This window comes from Montipora capricornis, chromosome 10 (genome assembly GCF_036669925.1).
Source record: "Montipora capricornis isolate CH-2021 chromosome 10, ASM3666992v2, whole genome shotgun sequence".
Taxonomy (NCBI): Eukaryota; Metazoa; Cnidaria; class Anthozoa; order Scleractinia; family Acroporidae; genus Montipora; species Montipora capricornis.
The window spans coordinates 60,033,873-60,046,372 of record NC_090892.1 but is presented as its reverse complement, the minus strand read 5'-3'; the positions used below and the strand labels follow the sequence as shown (position 1 = coordinate 60,046,372).

General features: G+C 40.8%; 1 long non-coding RNA gene across 2 annotated transcripts in view; it reads right to left on the bottom strand.

The window, feature by feature from the left end:
• The window catches only part of LOC138022070 (uncharacterized), a 6,898-nt gene extending 73 nt beyond the window's left edge, over positions 1 to 6,825 (bottom strand). Inside the window, exons 1-3 of one of the 2 annotated variants that reach the window (XR_011126516.1) lie at positions 6,742 to 6,825; positions 442 to 509; positions 1 to 157 (exon numbers count right to left, since the gene is read on the bottom strand). The exon at positions 1 to 157 is cut by the window's left edge and continues 73 nt beyond it. This is a non-coding gene — a long non-coding RNA (uncharacterized lncRNA). Of the gene's footprint in view, positions 158 to 441; positions 510 to 2,632; positions 2,780 to 6,741 lie in introns of those variants that run through there. The other variant, XR_011126517.1, reaches the window with a different exon arrangement.
• Positions 6,826 to 12,500: the final 5,675 nt, after the last annotated feature.

Here is a 12,500-nt window from a genome sequence, read left to right as displayed (position 1 = left end):
ATTAGCATCTTCATAGGTTTGCTTATCGTCATGGAAACGATGCTTTGTTGTCTTGTCTCCCTCGTCATCTTGCGAAGTCTTGATAGCATGGATTTTGTCATTGTGGTTGCGTTTGTGCAAAACTGCCGTACCACGACGGCGGCGGCGCCAGGCATCACTTCAAAACGGAGGAGAAAGAACCGTGTTAGTTGAATCCTCAAACTGCATTATCAAGTTGGCAAAACTAACTAAACTTCAGGTAAGCACACGCAGAATTTTATAAAACCATAACAACTTTGAATATTAATTTCCCATAAGTATGGTATGTTCAGCGTGCCTCACCTTTCAACAACAATAACAACAACAACGACACTTGATTGTCTTCAAAGACAGGTAAATAAATGTAAACAAATACATAACTTTCAAATTTGGGGTATACAGTACATGATCAGTGTACATTACCTTTCATTGATGAATGACAAAACCAGGAAGACAACAAGGACGATTACCAGCGTCTGTTTCATGATAACCTATTTAGAAATATAAATAACCAGATAGGATACGTTTAATAAGTGGTATTTAATGCGTGAGTAATCGACAAGGGCAACTATCGTGTTCTAAAAACGCTGGAATCCTGGCACGCTGCCAAAACGGTGGACGCGGACAATAACTCAAAACCGTGCCGGAGTCGTAAGCGCACTCATAAGCACATATAACCTAGTGAAAACTACCGTCCGATTCCGCTTACAGTTTCGTCGCTTAAGATCCAGTGAAAATTAGATTGTCGAAGACGGAAGCAGAAGCGGAAGAACAAGCCAGTCACAATGCAGAGAAGTGAGCTAGGCCAAGGTGGAAATTTTGGCACCAAAGCAGAAGAAATAAAAACATGATGGCTTCTTCTTCTCCTCATTATTTTGCAAGACTTACCGGTTTCGTAGTGTATACGGGACTGATTTGAGAGAGGATTTTTTCGGGACCCGCAACACCGCGAAAGTGTTGGATCGGAGACAGAAAAAAGGCCTTAACCAGTCCTGTACTGATGATATACGACTGGTTTCGTTCATTACATATTCCTGGTTTAAGACCAGCTTGTTTGACCACCTCCTACCAAGTATTCTTTCAGCCATATTTTTAGCCAATAGATTTTAAGTGGGGAGACGTGGGTTAAATTTATAAATACTAGTTTTAACATTATTTCTTTTAAATTGATTCTATGCTGTAAATAATTCGTAGTTCAGCCTATGGCTGCAATGTTTTATTACTATTAAACTATCTATCATTTAACTATCTATCGATAATATTTTTAAATTTAATTTGTGTTTTTTTTATCGTTATATCGTTATATTGATATATATATAATTTACCTTTTTAATATACATCTACATAAATGTATTTCATTGTAAATAATACGCAATTCAGCTTCTTGGCTGCGATGTATTTTTATAAATAAACTAAATCTTGGATATAGTCTATCCTTGCAGTAGAGTGCTCGATGCGTTTCGCTGAGCGTAGTATATCTGAAGATTGAACTAATCAATAAGACAACTTTTTTTGCGACTCTGAGTTTCACGCTTACGTGATCATCAGACAGCACTAGCAGTTCTCATTACACTCTAATCAGTTAAGTCTGTTGAAATATAAAGTGCTACACGGCCAACGTTTGTAAAAACGTAACCCTTCCTTATACTTGTACGTGTTCATTGCCATGACTTTAAGATCTTCAGTTCCCACGGCCTCGGCTCCCGTCTGACCTTGTAGCTCAGTCGGTAGAGCAGCGGTGATCTAACCCGAAGGTCGTGGGTTCAATTCAAACCCTGTTCAGAGTTTTTCTCCGTCCTTGTGTGGGCCATTTCCATTAGTAGGGTTAACGTTCACATGGTTCATATGGGGTACAAAACTAGCACTTCTCATCACACTCTAATCAGTTAAGACTTTAATTAAAGTCTGTCTGTTGATTTTAAAGTCCGTCTGATGATCGCGTAAGCGTGAAACTCAGAGTCACAGAAAAAGTTATGTCTTATTGATTAGTTCATACTTAATAGAGGGGAATGGTTTGGAAGCTCGGCAAACATCAAAGGAGCAAACAAAGATGCCAAGATTTAGGTTGAAAGGTCCACGACGGTGGACAATCTTTTGTTTTTCGCTCATACACTATGCATGAATTACGTAACCAACACGTTTGATTGGTTAGTTCCTCAGTACGGAGTAAACAACTATTGTGTTTTGTGCACAGTCAAGGCCAAAAGATAGAACAAAAACCTACAACAAAGAAATTTGTCGGGTTTCATAACCATTCCCCTCTATTAACTATGATTTGTTCAATCTTCCGATTCCATCGCTAGTGAAAATCATCATTTGGTCGCCTTCGAACGCGCCCTGCAAATAAAAGAGTGATGCAGTCCATGACCGGCCTGAGGCACGGCGAATTAAGCCATTGCACACAGACACAAACTAAAGAAGAATTTCAGGCGTAAGGCGAAAAAAGAATATTTTATCAGAAAGTCAATGAAGCCTGACATTGAACGCAAATTCTGGGTCACATACCGCCCACTTCTGCACTCCAGAACGAAGCAGTTAAACAATATTATTATAATGGGGAATAAATAGTGTCATAAGTGATAACAAGAAAATTGCTGAGATTTTGAAAACTCACTTCACGCGGATAGCTGACGGTGTTTTGCGCATCAATGAGGTTGATTAAGGGTAAAACTTTACAAATCATCCAAGCATGCATGGGCGGTCCGGGTCATATCAAGAGGTTTTGATGATATCGACAACCCTCTATTTTCAGCGAAGCTCAAAGCCTATGGGGTAGATAAAGAAAGGCGTACTCTGCTTAAGGATTATTTAAAAGAGAAGTTACAAAGAGTCAAGGTTGGAGAAACCTCACTTAGGAGAAGAGTGCTTCAACGAAGTGTTTTCGGACCAACTCCGTAGCTTTTAATGTATTTATAAACGGGAGCAACTTCAGAATACCCCGCCACAGCTACCCAATATTGTTTCCCCTATGCGGCATCTTTTGAAGAACGAGACTTAATACAATAGAGCTTATTCTTATTCAATGAAATGCAAATAAGTGGCGGGGTATTCTGAAGTTTAGCCAACGCTGATCCCTTTGATTAAGAGACGTACATCTCGTGATGTTGAAATCGCAAATAAGTGTTATCGTGACAATGATGATAAACGAGTCAAATCTTCAGAGAAAGGTGCATTAAAAGATAGAACTCATCTATAGCTACCTTCTATTTTATAGTTTTTTTAAAAAGACTGAGGGCATGTCTCTAAGTCTAGAAATCTATAGCTAAAAGGTTCAAGAACCTCTAAAATCAGTACGCGATGTAGAATGCTAAAACAGAAGAGGGCTTCTAAAATCTCTAAAAGTTCTAAACTTCTAGAATATCTATGGTCCATGTTGCGAGTCTAAAATTTCTAGAGCTGCAGAATATGTAAGGTCTTTGAGGGGTTCTAAAATCTCTAAAATCTCTAAAGTTCTAGAATATCAAACGATCCTTTTGGGGCTTCTAAAATCTCTAAAAGTTCTAGAATATCCATGGTCCATGTTGTTAGTCTAAAAATTCTAAAGCTCTAGAATATGTTAGGTCCCTTGGGGGTTCTAAAATCTCTAAAGGTCTAGAATATCCAACGCACTCTTTGGGGCTTCTAAAATCGCTAAAAGTTCTTAAGTTCTAAAATCAAATGATCACTTCAAATTGGCCCGTTTTCGCCTCCTGAATGATTTGTTTTGTACGTTGTTGAAAACAAAAACTGAACAGAGTTTGAGTCATTTAAAAAACACCGAGGGTATGTCTCGGAAGTCTAGAAATCTAGAGATAAAAATGATCCCTTTGGGGCTTCTAAAAATCCTAAGGTGTAATTTTGTTATGGGGATTCTTGGGTGTCCCTTAACATAATTTATCAAAGTATAGTGCGGGATTACAAAAGGATGACGAATTTCGACATGCACCGCAACGAAACATAAATAGACCAAAGCACTCATAATTCAAGTGTTTATTGAAATTGTAATCAACCGAGGCCACTAAATTCTTGTTTGATATTGATCCTCATAATGTTGTGAAATATAATTGTGGTTTCTGGTAGTAAACTACACACTAAATGCTGATGCCAAAAAAATGTTCTCTTCAATGTTGCCATTCGTGCTATTGCTTGTTGCTTGTATACTGAGTACAGTGTTAAATAAAGACCTTAAAGGGGAGATGACGGGTTTTTAAGCGGCTCGTGTTAGCCGACATTTGTTCAATCTCAGCAAGGTCACGGCTGCTCCTGTGATACGCTTAAAGAACGAACCATACACAGATTTCTCCGTTCACTTTTTAGTCAAGTTTTCATGTCCATTTGTAATTCGTTTGGGAAAACGGCGGAAAGCTTTAGCTCACTTAAGGTGCTTGGCCTAATCACTGAAACGAGCGCTTAGGCTTCATCAGTAATCAGTAAAAGAGTGCTATATCCCTGACACGATGTCGGTAAAAAGTGTAGTTAACCGAACCGTAGAATGCAAGGTAAAATCCTAATTACTGAAACGAGCACTTAGGCTTAATCAGTAAACGAGTGCTATACTCATCACACTATCTCGTAAAGAGCGTGATTAACCGAACCGTAACATATAAGCTGAAATTTGAATGAAAGAACGAGACTAGTTAGAAGAGCTAGGGATCGTTTGATATTGTAGAACTTTAGAGATTTTAGAGATTTTAGAACCCCCAAAAGACCTTACATATTGTAGAGCCTTAGAAATCTTAGACTCACAACATGGGCCATGAATATTCTAGAACTGTAGAACGTTTAGAGATTTTAGAAGCCCCAAAGGGATCGTTTGATATTATCACGTCATCTATAGCTATCTTCTATTTTAGAGTTATTTTACAAAGACTGAGGGGCTTTGGGGCTTCTTTTTAAAATCTCTAAACGTTCTACAGTTCTAGAATATCCATGGTCCATGTTGTGAGTCTAAGATTTCTAAAGCTCTAGAATATGTAAGGTCTTTTGGGGGTTCTAAAATCTCTAAAGTTCTAAAATATCAAACGATCCCTAGCTCATCTAAATAGAACAGTTCTAGAATGCTATAAAAGTTTCTAATGTCAAGACCTGCAGAGACCATAGACTTGCCACAAGTCGACCTCACGATAACCCCAGAAGTGATTTTTCGTACGCGAAGTGAATGAGCGAGCGACGAAGTCGCGAGAGGTCGACTTGTCTCGCTTGCAGAGTTTTCATTTGCGTGTCGCGCCAAAAAAGGGATGACGTCATTCGCAAGCCCTGAACTTAATGGCGCAATCCGACGAAAACAGTCGAACATGTTTGTTTCTATGAAATCGAAAGAGGAAATTCGTTAACTTTGTGCTAAAGGTATCAGAAACAAAGATGAAATAAAACGAAAGCTTTTTTTCAATCTCGAGTCGCCGCTTGGAAAGGAGATCTCCAGTGGTATTTTCTGGACCAACACTTGTGCCGTGATTTGTGCTGATAGAAACGAAAGACTAATATATTCGAAAGATTAGCAAGTAAGGGAAAGCTTCGAATCGTCAAGAAAGTCAGTTGATTTCACTCATGAAAGATCAGGTACGCTTCAGGTGTGGGAGACGTACTAGACCGATACTAGACCGGGATTAAAAGATTCATCTTAGTGAAACCTAAGCTTACCATTTAGCGATGCAATGACTCTCGTCGATGAATACACATGCATTTTAAAATTTTTTGTTCCATTCGACAAAAAATGTGTTGATAGTCGTTGAGAATCGCCTCGGGGCTTCCAGACACCCGTTTATACTTAAGATTTTAAATGTGTTGTCTCCTAAATAGCGACCGGCTAGAGACCAAATCTTTCGTGAGTGAAATCAGTGGAAGAATTACGAAGACGATAGCATTGCCACCCGCTCCAAGTGAACGACCAAAAGCGTACGGGACTAGTTCAAAGGTCAGACTTTTCCCAGCTCCGGTTGGAGAAGACACAAACAGATCTATGCAAGACAGATATTCTTCAATTATTTTCCTCTGATGGTCGCGTAATTTGGTAGCCTTAGTAGCATGTTTGAAAATCACGCTTCACTGCGTGTGGCAAATTTTGATTGACAACTCTATCCCCTGGGGTCTCCGAGGACTACTCTGATTGGCCTAGCTCAGCGACCCGTTTTTGGGTCGCTAAATTGGCGCCAATCAAGTATGAAAAGTCCTTCGTTCCGCGCGTATCTAGACGAAGGACTTTTCGAAAGTCTACAGAGACCATTGATCATTGACCATTGATCCTTGGAGACCCTGATTACTGGCCCGGTTTTGTTAAACTTGTACGTGCTCATTCTTGCATGCACTGTGGTGTAGTCTCTGTTTTTGAATGATTTTTCACATGATTGTTTCATCGAAACAGTAAAAATGTTTTGCATAAGAATAAAGCTTAATTCCTACAGTGTTCGTAAACGGAACCAAAGGCACGAAGGTAAAAAGGTTTTTTTTAGCAAAGCCTATTCGCGGTCACTACTTGAATTCAATGTCATCCATTTGACCGCCAACCGTTATTTTTTCACTTGCCGCGTCGCTTGGTACACCTAAGTCAGGAATGTGATCTTCATATGACAGAAATGTTGTTGGATATCAAACACAAAGGTTTGAAATCACAGAGCAATAGTCACAAGGAATCAGAAGGTTTATGCATCGATAATTAATAAGTGCTAATAGAAATAAATTTTACCTAATGATTCGCGGAATTGAAAAGAGAAAAAGCGAAAGAGGAAATTAAGAATCCCCACTCACCTCTTTTAAACTTCTGCACACTGAGCGGAATATTGCGCTTTTTAGTGAGTCTTTCCTTGAGGCAGCTAGCAAATGAGCCCACTTAAGATTGAGAGGGTGCGGCGGAATCTATTCTATTGGCCACGTTGAGGTTGCCAGGGAGACAGGATCGAGAGCCCTGTTGAAAGGCATTGCGGGACTGTTTTGGGGACGCATTTTCATCATTGCGTGCGCTGAGCGACAACTCAAGTTGCAAGAAAGCGATATACCAGGAGCTGCATGACCTTCCTAAACCTCTATGCAGAATATTGTTTAATCGCAATTTTAAAACGATGGCTTCGCTTGACAAGGTGCAAAAATTGTCTGGAAAACGAAAAGATTCGATCCATTGAAACTTCAGTGTGATTGTTGTACATGCGACCTTTGCTTACAATCAACGTAATTTATAAAGTTTTAACCCGAAGTTAAGCGTTATCGTACAAGAATATACGAAAGTTTTTTTGCTTTGCAGACTAAACGACTGCATAAACAGTAGCTCGTCCCCAAACTGACAGTCCCAAAATGCACTTCAATACTAAGACTCTCGACCTTGTCTAACACACAATCTCAAAGTGTCAAATTGACCATATTCGTATTGTTTTCGCGGGGGAGACCATCATGACAATACTTTCGTTTCTCAGAAAAGGTGAAAGACAGTCGGCTGGAGGAATGTCCCAACCCCCCCCCCCCCCTCCCCCTCCCCTTCTCCCGTGTTGTCACCTGTGCTTTTGTAAATGGAAGAGGAAGAGGGTTGACAGTTCTTTTCACGTTGTAGCCTTGATAAAACGGAAAATTGTCACTAATGGTGAAATTCCTCCAAAATGGTGAAATTACTCTAGTCCTTGCACCATTACCGTACCCTCGGCAATGCAGTCAGCAATCAAAGAAGCACGTTAAATTGGACGGCCGAAACTCGGAGTCTCCCCAAAGGCGGTTTCAGGAGAAAGAACTCTGACGCCATCATCAGCCTCACGGGCAGCAAGAGGCGATGCAGGTCCAGCACCCGCATCATCATCCATCGCATGTATCACAACTGACCGAGAAAGAAAACGCCGTTGCCTAAGAGACCATAAAAAGCTGAAAAAAAAAGAAAAAAAGAAAACAAAAAAAGCTGAGAGGACTATGAAACGTAATTCGGCAGCGAACTGCCCTATCCATGACAACGAAAGTCGTCATGGCATGCCAGATAAAAAAAATTACAAACAACATGCAAGTACACAAAGATCCTAGGAAGAAAAAGAATTTAATCAGGGCTAAAGCCAAACAAGATATGACGACAAACAAGAGAGGGTGCCAAGGATGCAGGGAAGGAAAACATGGGAGATTGGAGCTGTGGAAGCGTACTTTGAGCCAAGGGACAGGAAAAAAACCAAGAAGAAGGACACTAAGGGGCTAAGCCACAAAAACAAGGAGGGTCAACAGGATAGCCAAAACGTATCAAACGGTCAGTTATATAAAGGATTCCATGCGTGATACGTGAAAAAAGAGCTGCCTCCAAGTGGTAAGCCCGCTATCAAGCTCAAAACGTGTCAACACACTGGGGAAGCTAACGGCACTCAGTGACAGTAAAGACAAATGGACGGGTTTGGCTGGAATTCAAGAAACAGATGAAACATGATGAAGAGACACGACGGCCTATCAACAAACGAGGAACGACGCCGTGGAAAAGAGCCACAGGCAGACAGAAAAGCGCGATAGAAATTGGAGGAGAGCTCTAGAGAAGAAGGTGCCAGGGGAAGGGGAGTGGGGAGCAGGACATGATAAACCGAAGGACTAAGCAGAGTAGAACACCACCAGGAGAAAAAGGAGGTCTATGCAGCTGCTGGGAGAAACGACAAGGTGCCTAATCCACTGAACAAACAAAGACAAAATTTTCAGCTTAAGGTGGTATTGACAGTAATGGCCGATATAAACTTGAGATGGTCCAGAGGCGTGCGGCACGTTGGGTCTTGTCACGATATCATCCTCAAGATAGTGTGACTAATATGATCGACGCACTTGGTTGGGACACGCTCGAGCAAAGAAAAGCTGTTGCTCGCGTCTTGTTATTGTACAAGATTGTAAACGGCCTTGTAGCTATAGAACCAGGAGAATATCTATGTAAACCAGCTAGGAAGAGTAGACATGTAAAAACTAAGGAAATAAGATGTAACACTGAATCTTACAGGCTATCCTTTTACCCCTATCATCTATCATCAACTATTGCATTGCAAAAGATTATTTTCCAAAGCAGTCGAAGATTGCTCGGGTGTCTCCAGTCCCAAAGATTGACAACCCAGTCTCTAAAGATCAACTTCGGCTCATCTCAGTCCTTCCTGTTCTATCCAAGGTTTTTGAGAAGCTTGTAGCTATTCAAATGACGAATTATGCGGACCACGCCCATCTTCTTCACGATCGTATCTCTGCTTTCCGTAAAGGGCATTCCACCACTACAGCCTTGATGGGAGTTAGAGACGATATTCGCTATGCCATGAAATGGAAAGAGGTCACGCTTATGGTATTAGCCGATTTTTCGAAGGCTTTTGACACCATATCCTTTAGCGCGACCATGGTGAAGTTCTACAAGCTCGGTTTCTCAAAACCCTTTCTCAAGTGGCTCTTGAGCTATCTATCTGGCCGCTCTCAATTCGTGCAGATCGACGATAGGAAGTCCTCATACCAGTTATCTCAGTATGGCGTCCCACAGGGGTCCATTCTGGGACCGATGATTTTTAACTTATACGTACCAGATCTACACGAAGTCACTCCACCATCAATGGCAAGCGTCCAGTATGCGGACGACACCTCACTGTACAGCCATTCTAATGTCAAGGAGTTAGACTCAAGAGCTGCGGACATGAATGAGACACTTGCAGGTATTATAAACTGGTCCCAGGACTCCAACTTGGCGCTAAACCCTGCAAAGACTAAGTGTATGTTGTTCTCAACTCCTCAGATGTCGTCTTACCAATCTCTGGCTGAACGTCCTATACATTTATCTGTAGGAGATAAACTTCTTGAGCGTGTTCACTCTATTAAATTACTTGGGGTTCATATGACTGACACCTTGAAGTGGGATGATCTCGGCATCTCGGCTCATCTTGTTATGGTGTCCTAGTTGCGCTGAAAAAAATCAAGAACTTTACAAACTACCATCTTAAATTCATTAGGGTAATCTATTTTACTCGATCTAAGCTGACACAATCAAGAGTTTTCTTTGGCTGATATATTTCTGAGAATACACAGGTTTGATTCATTCAGTGATGCTAAATGCTCTCTTTTTTAGCTACAGTAGATTAGCATCTTCATAGTTATGCTTATCGTCATGAAAACGATGCTTTTTTGTCTGGCCTCCCTTGTCATCTTGCGAAGTCTTGATAGCATGGATTTTGTCATTGTAGTTACGTTTGTGCAAAACTGCCTTACCACGACGGCGACTGCGGCGGCTCCAGGCATCACTTCAAAACGGAGGAGAAAGAATTGTGTTAGTTGAAACCTCGAACTGAATTATCAAGTTGGCAAAACTAACTAATTCTCAGGTAAGCACACGGAGAATTTTATAAAACCATAACAACTTTGAATATTAATTATGATATGTTCAGCGTGCCTCACCTTTCAACAAGAACAACAACAACAACGACACTTTATTGTCCTCATAAACAGGTAAATAAATGTAAACAAATACATAACTTTCAAATTTGGGGTATACAGTACATGATCAGTGTACATTACCTTTCACTGATGAATGACAAAACCAGGAAGACAATAAGGACGATTACCAGCGTCTGTTTCATGATAATAACCTATTTAGAAATATAAATAACCAGATAGGATTTGGTTAATAAGTGGTATTTAATGCGTGAGTAATCGACAAGGGCAACTATCGTGATCTAACAACACTAGAATCCTGGCACACTGCCAAAACGGTGGACACGGACAATAACTCAAAACCGTGCTGAAGTCGTAAGCGCAGTCATAAGCACATGTGACTTAGTGAAAACTACCGTCCTATTTCGCTTACGGTTCCGTCGCTTAAGATCCAGTGAAAAATAGATTGTCGAAGACGGAAGCAGAAGCGGAAGAACAAGCCAATCACAATGCAGAGAAGTGAGCTCGGCCAAGGTGGAAATTTTGGCGCCAGAAAAGAAGAAATAAAAACACGGTGAACGTAGAGGAGACTTTCCTTCTTTGGCTCCTTCTTCTCCTTATTTTGCAAGACTTACTGGTTTAGTAGTGTATACGGGACTAATTTTAGAGAGGAGTTTTTCTGGACCCTCGACGCCGCAAAAGTGGCGGAGCGGAGACAGAAAAAAAACTTTAAATCAGTCCCGTACTGATGATATACGAATGGTTTCTTTCATCACACACCGCGGATGATTCCCGATTTAAGGCCAGCTTGTTTGGCCACCTCCTGCCAAGTATTCTTTTTTATGTTCTTCTTATTATTATTTTTCTTGTTACAAATTTTACAAGACTTGTCGCACAACACGAGAAAAAGTCTTACGGTCTCCACAACCTTCTCGTCCATGCCCACAATGTTTGTTTATCGCGGCAGTTAGTAATCGAGAGCCTGGGCTCGTGTATTGTGTGTGATTGGCTTGTTCTTCCACTTCTGCTTCCTTCTCCAACAATCTTGTTTTCATTTAATCGTAAGCGACGGAGTCGTAAGCGGAATCGGAAGAAAATGGAACGGTTCTGATTCTTCCGACTCCGATTTTTGGTTTTCACTAGATCGTAAGCGCTCTTACGACTCCGACTTTGATTCCATCGCTAGTGAAAACCATACTTCACGGTCGCCTTCGAACGCGCCCTGTAAATAAAAGAGTGACCTAGTCCCTTACATGACATGTCAGTGATATGACAATGACATGACATAGCCCGAGGCACGGCAAATATTTTATGAGAAAGTCAATGAAGCCTGACAATGAGCGCAAATTCTGGGTCACATACCGCCCATTTCTGTCAGAACGAAGCAGTTAAACTATATTTTAATATTATACATTGGTGTCACCAGCTCGATTTTGATTGGCTATAAGCACGCAGCTAATTCTTGCTTGCTCTGTTTCTCTTAAGTCATACCTATAAACAATAGATTTTATATATGTAGAATTGACGTCATACCTACAGACAATAGTTTTATGCATGCAGAAGTGACGTCACCTAACAGACTAACCAGCAGTTTGATCAGTTTTGTCATGGCGGAGCTCAGCTCAGGAATATGCATAATAAAACAATTATTGAATGTTAGCGATAATTATCAAGGCCTCAGTTTGTGTTATCCGCCTCAGCCTTCGGCTTCGGCAGATAACACAAACTTTGGCCTTGATAATTATCGCTAACATGCTCAACCTCATCCAATAATTGTTAATTATCATTCGATGTATTTTGTCCTTCCTTTCCATTGGCCGAGAGCCCACCACGTGATCTGGTCTGATCTGCTCGATCGAGCCTGATCTGCTCGCCACTGACAAATCACGATATTTTGCTCAACCTCGTCCAATAATTGTTAATAATTATAATGGAGAATAAATAGTGTCGTAAGTGATAACAAGAAAATTGCTGATATTTTAAACACTCACTTAACGCGGATGGCTGACGGTGTTTTGCACATCACTAAGGTTGATTAAGGGTAAAGCCCCATTTACACGAGCAATTTTTCCTTGACAAGTTTTCCTTGACAAGGAAAAATTGCTCGTGTAGATGGGGAATAGTGGACAAATTTTCCTTGTCAAGGAAAATCTGGCGCGCTAGATTTTCCTTGA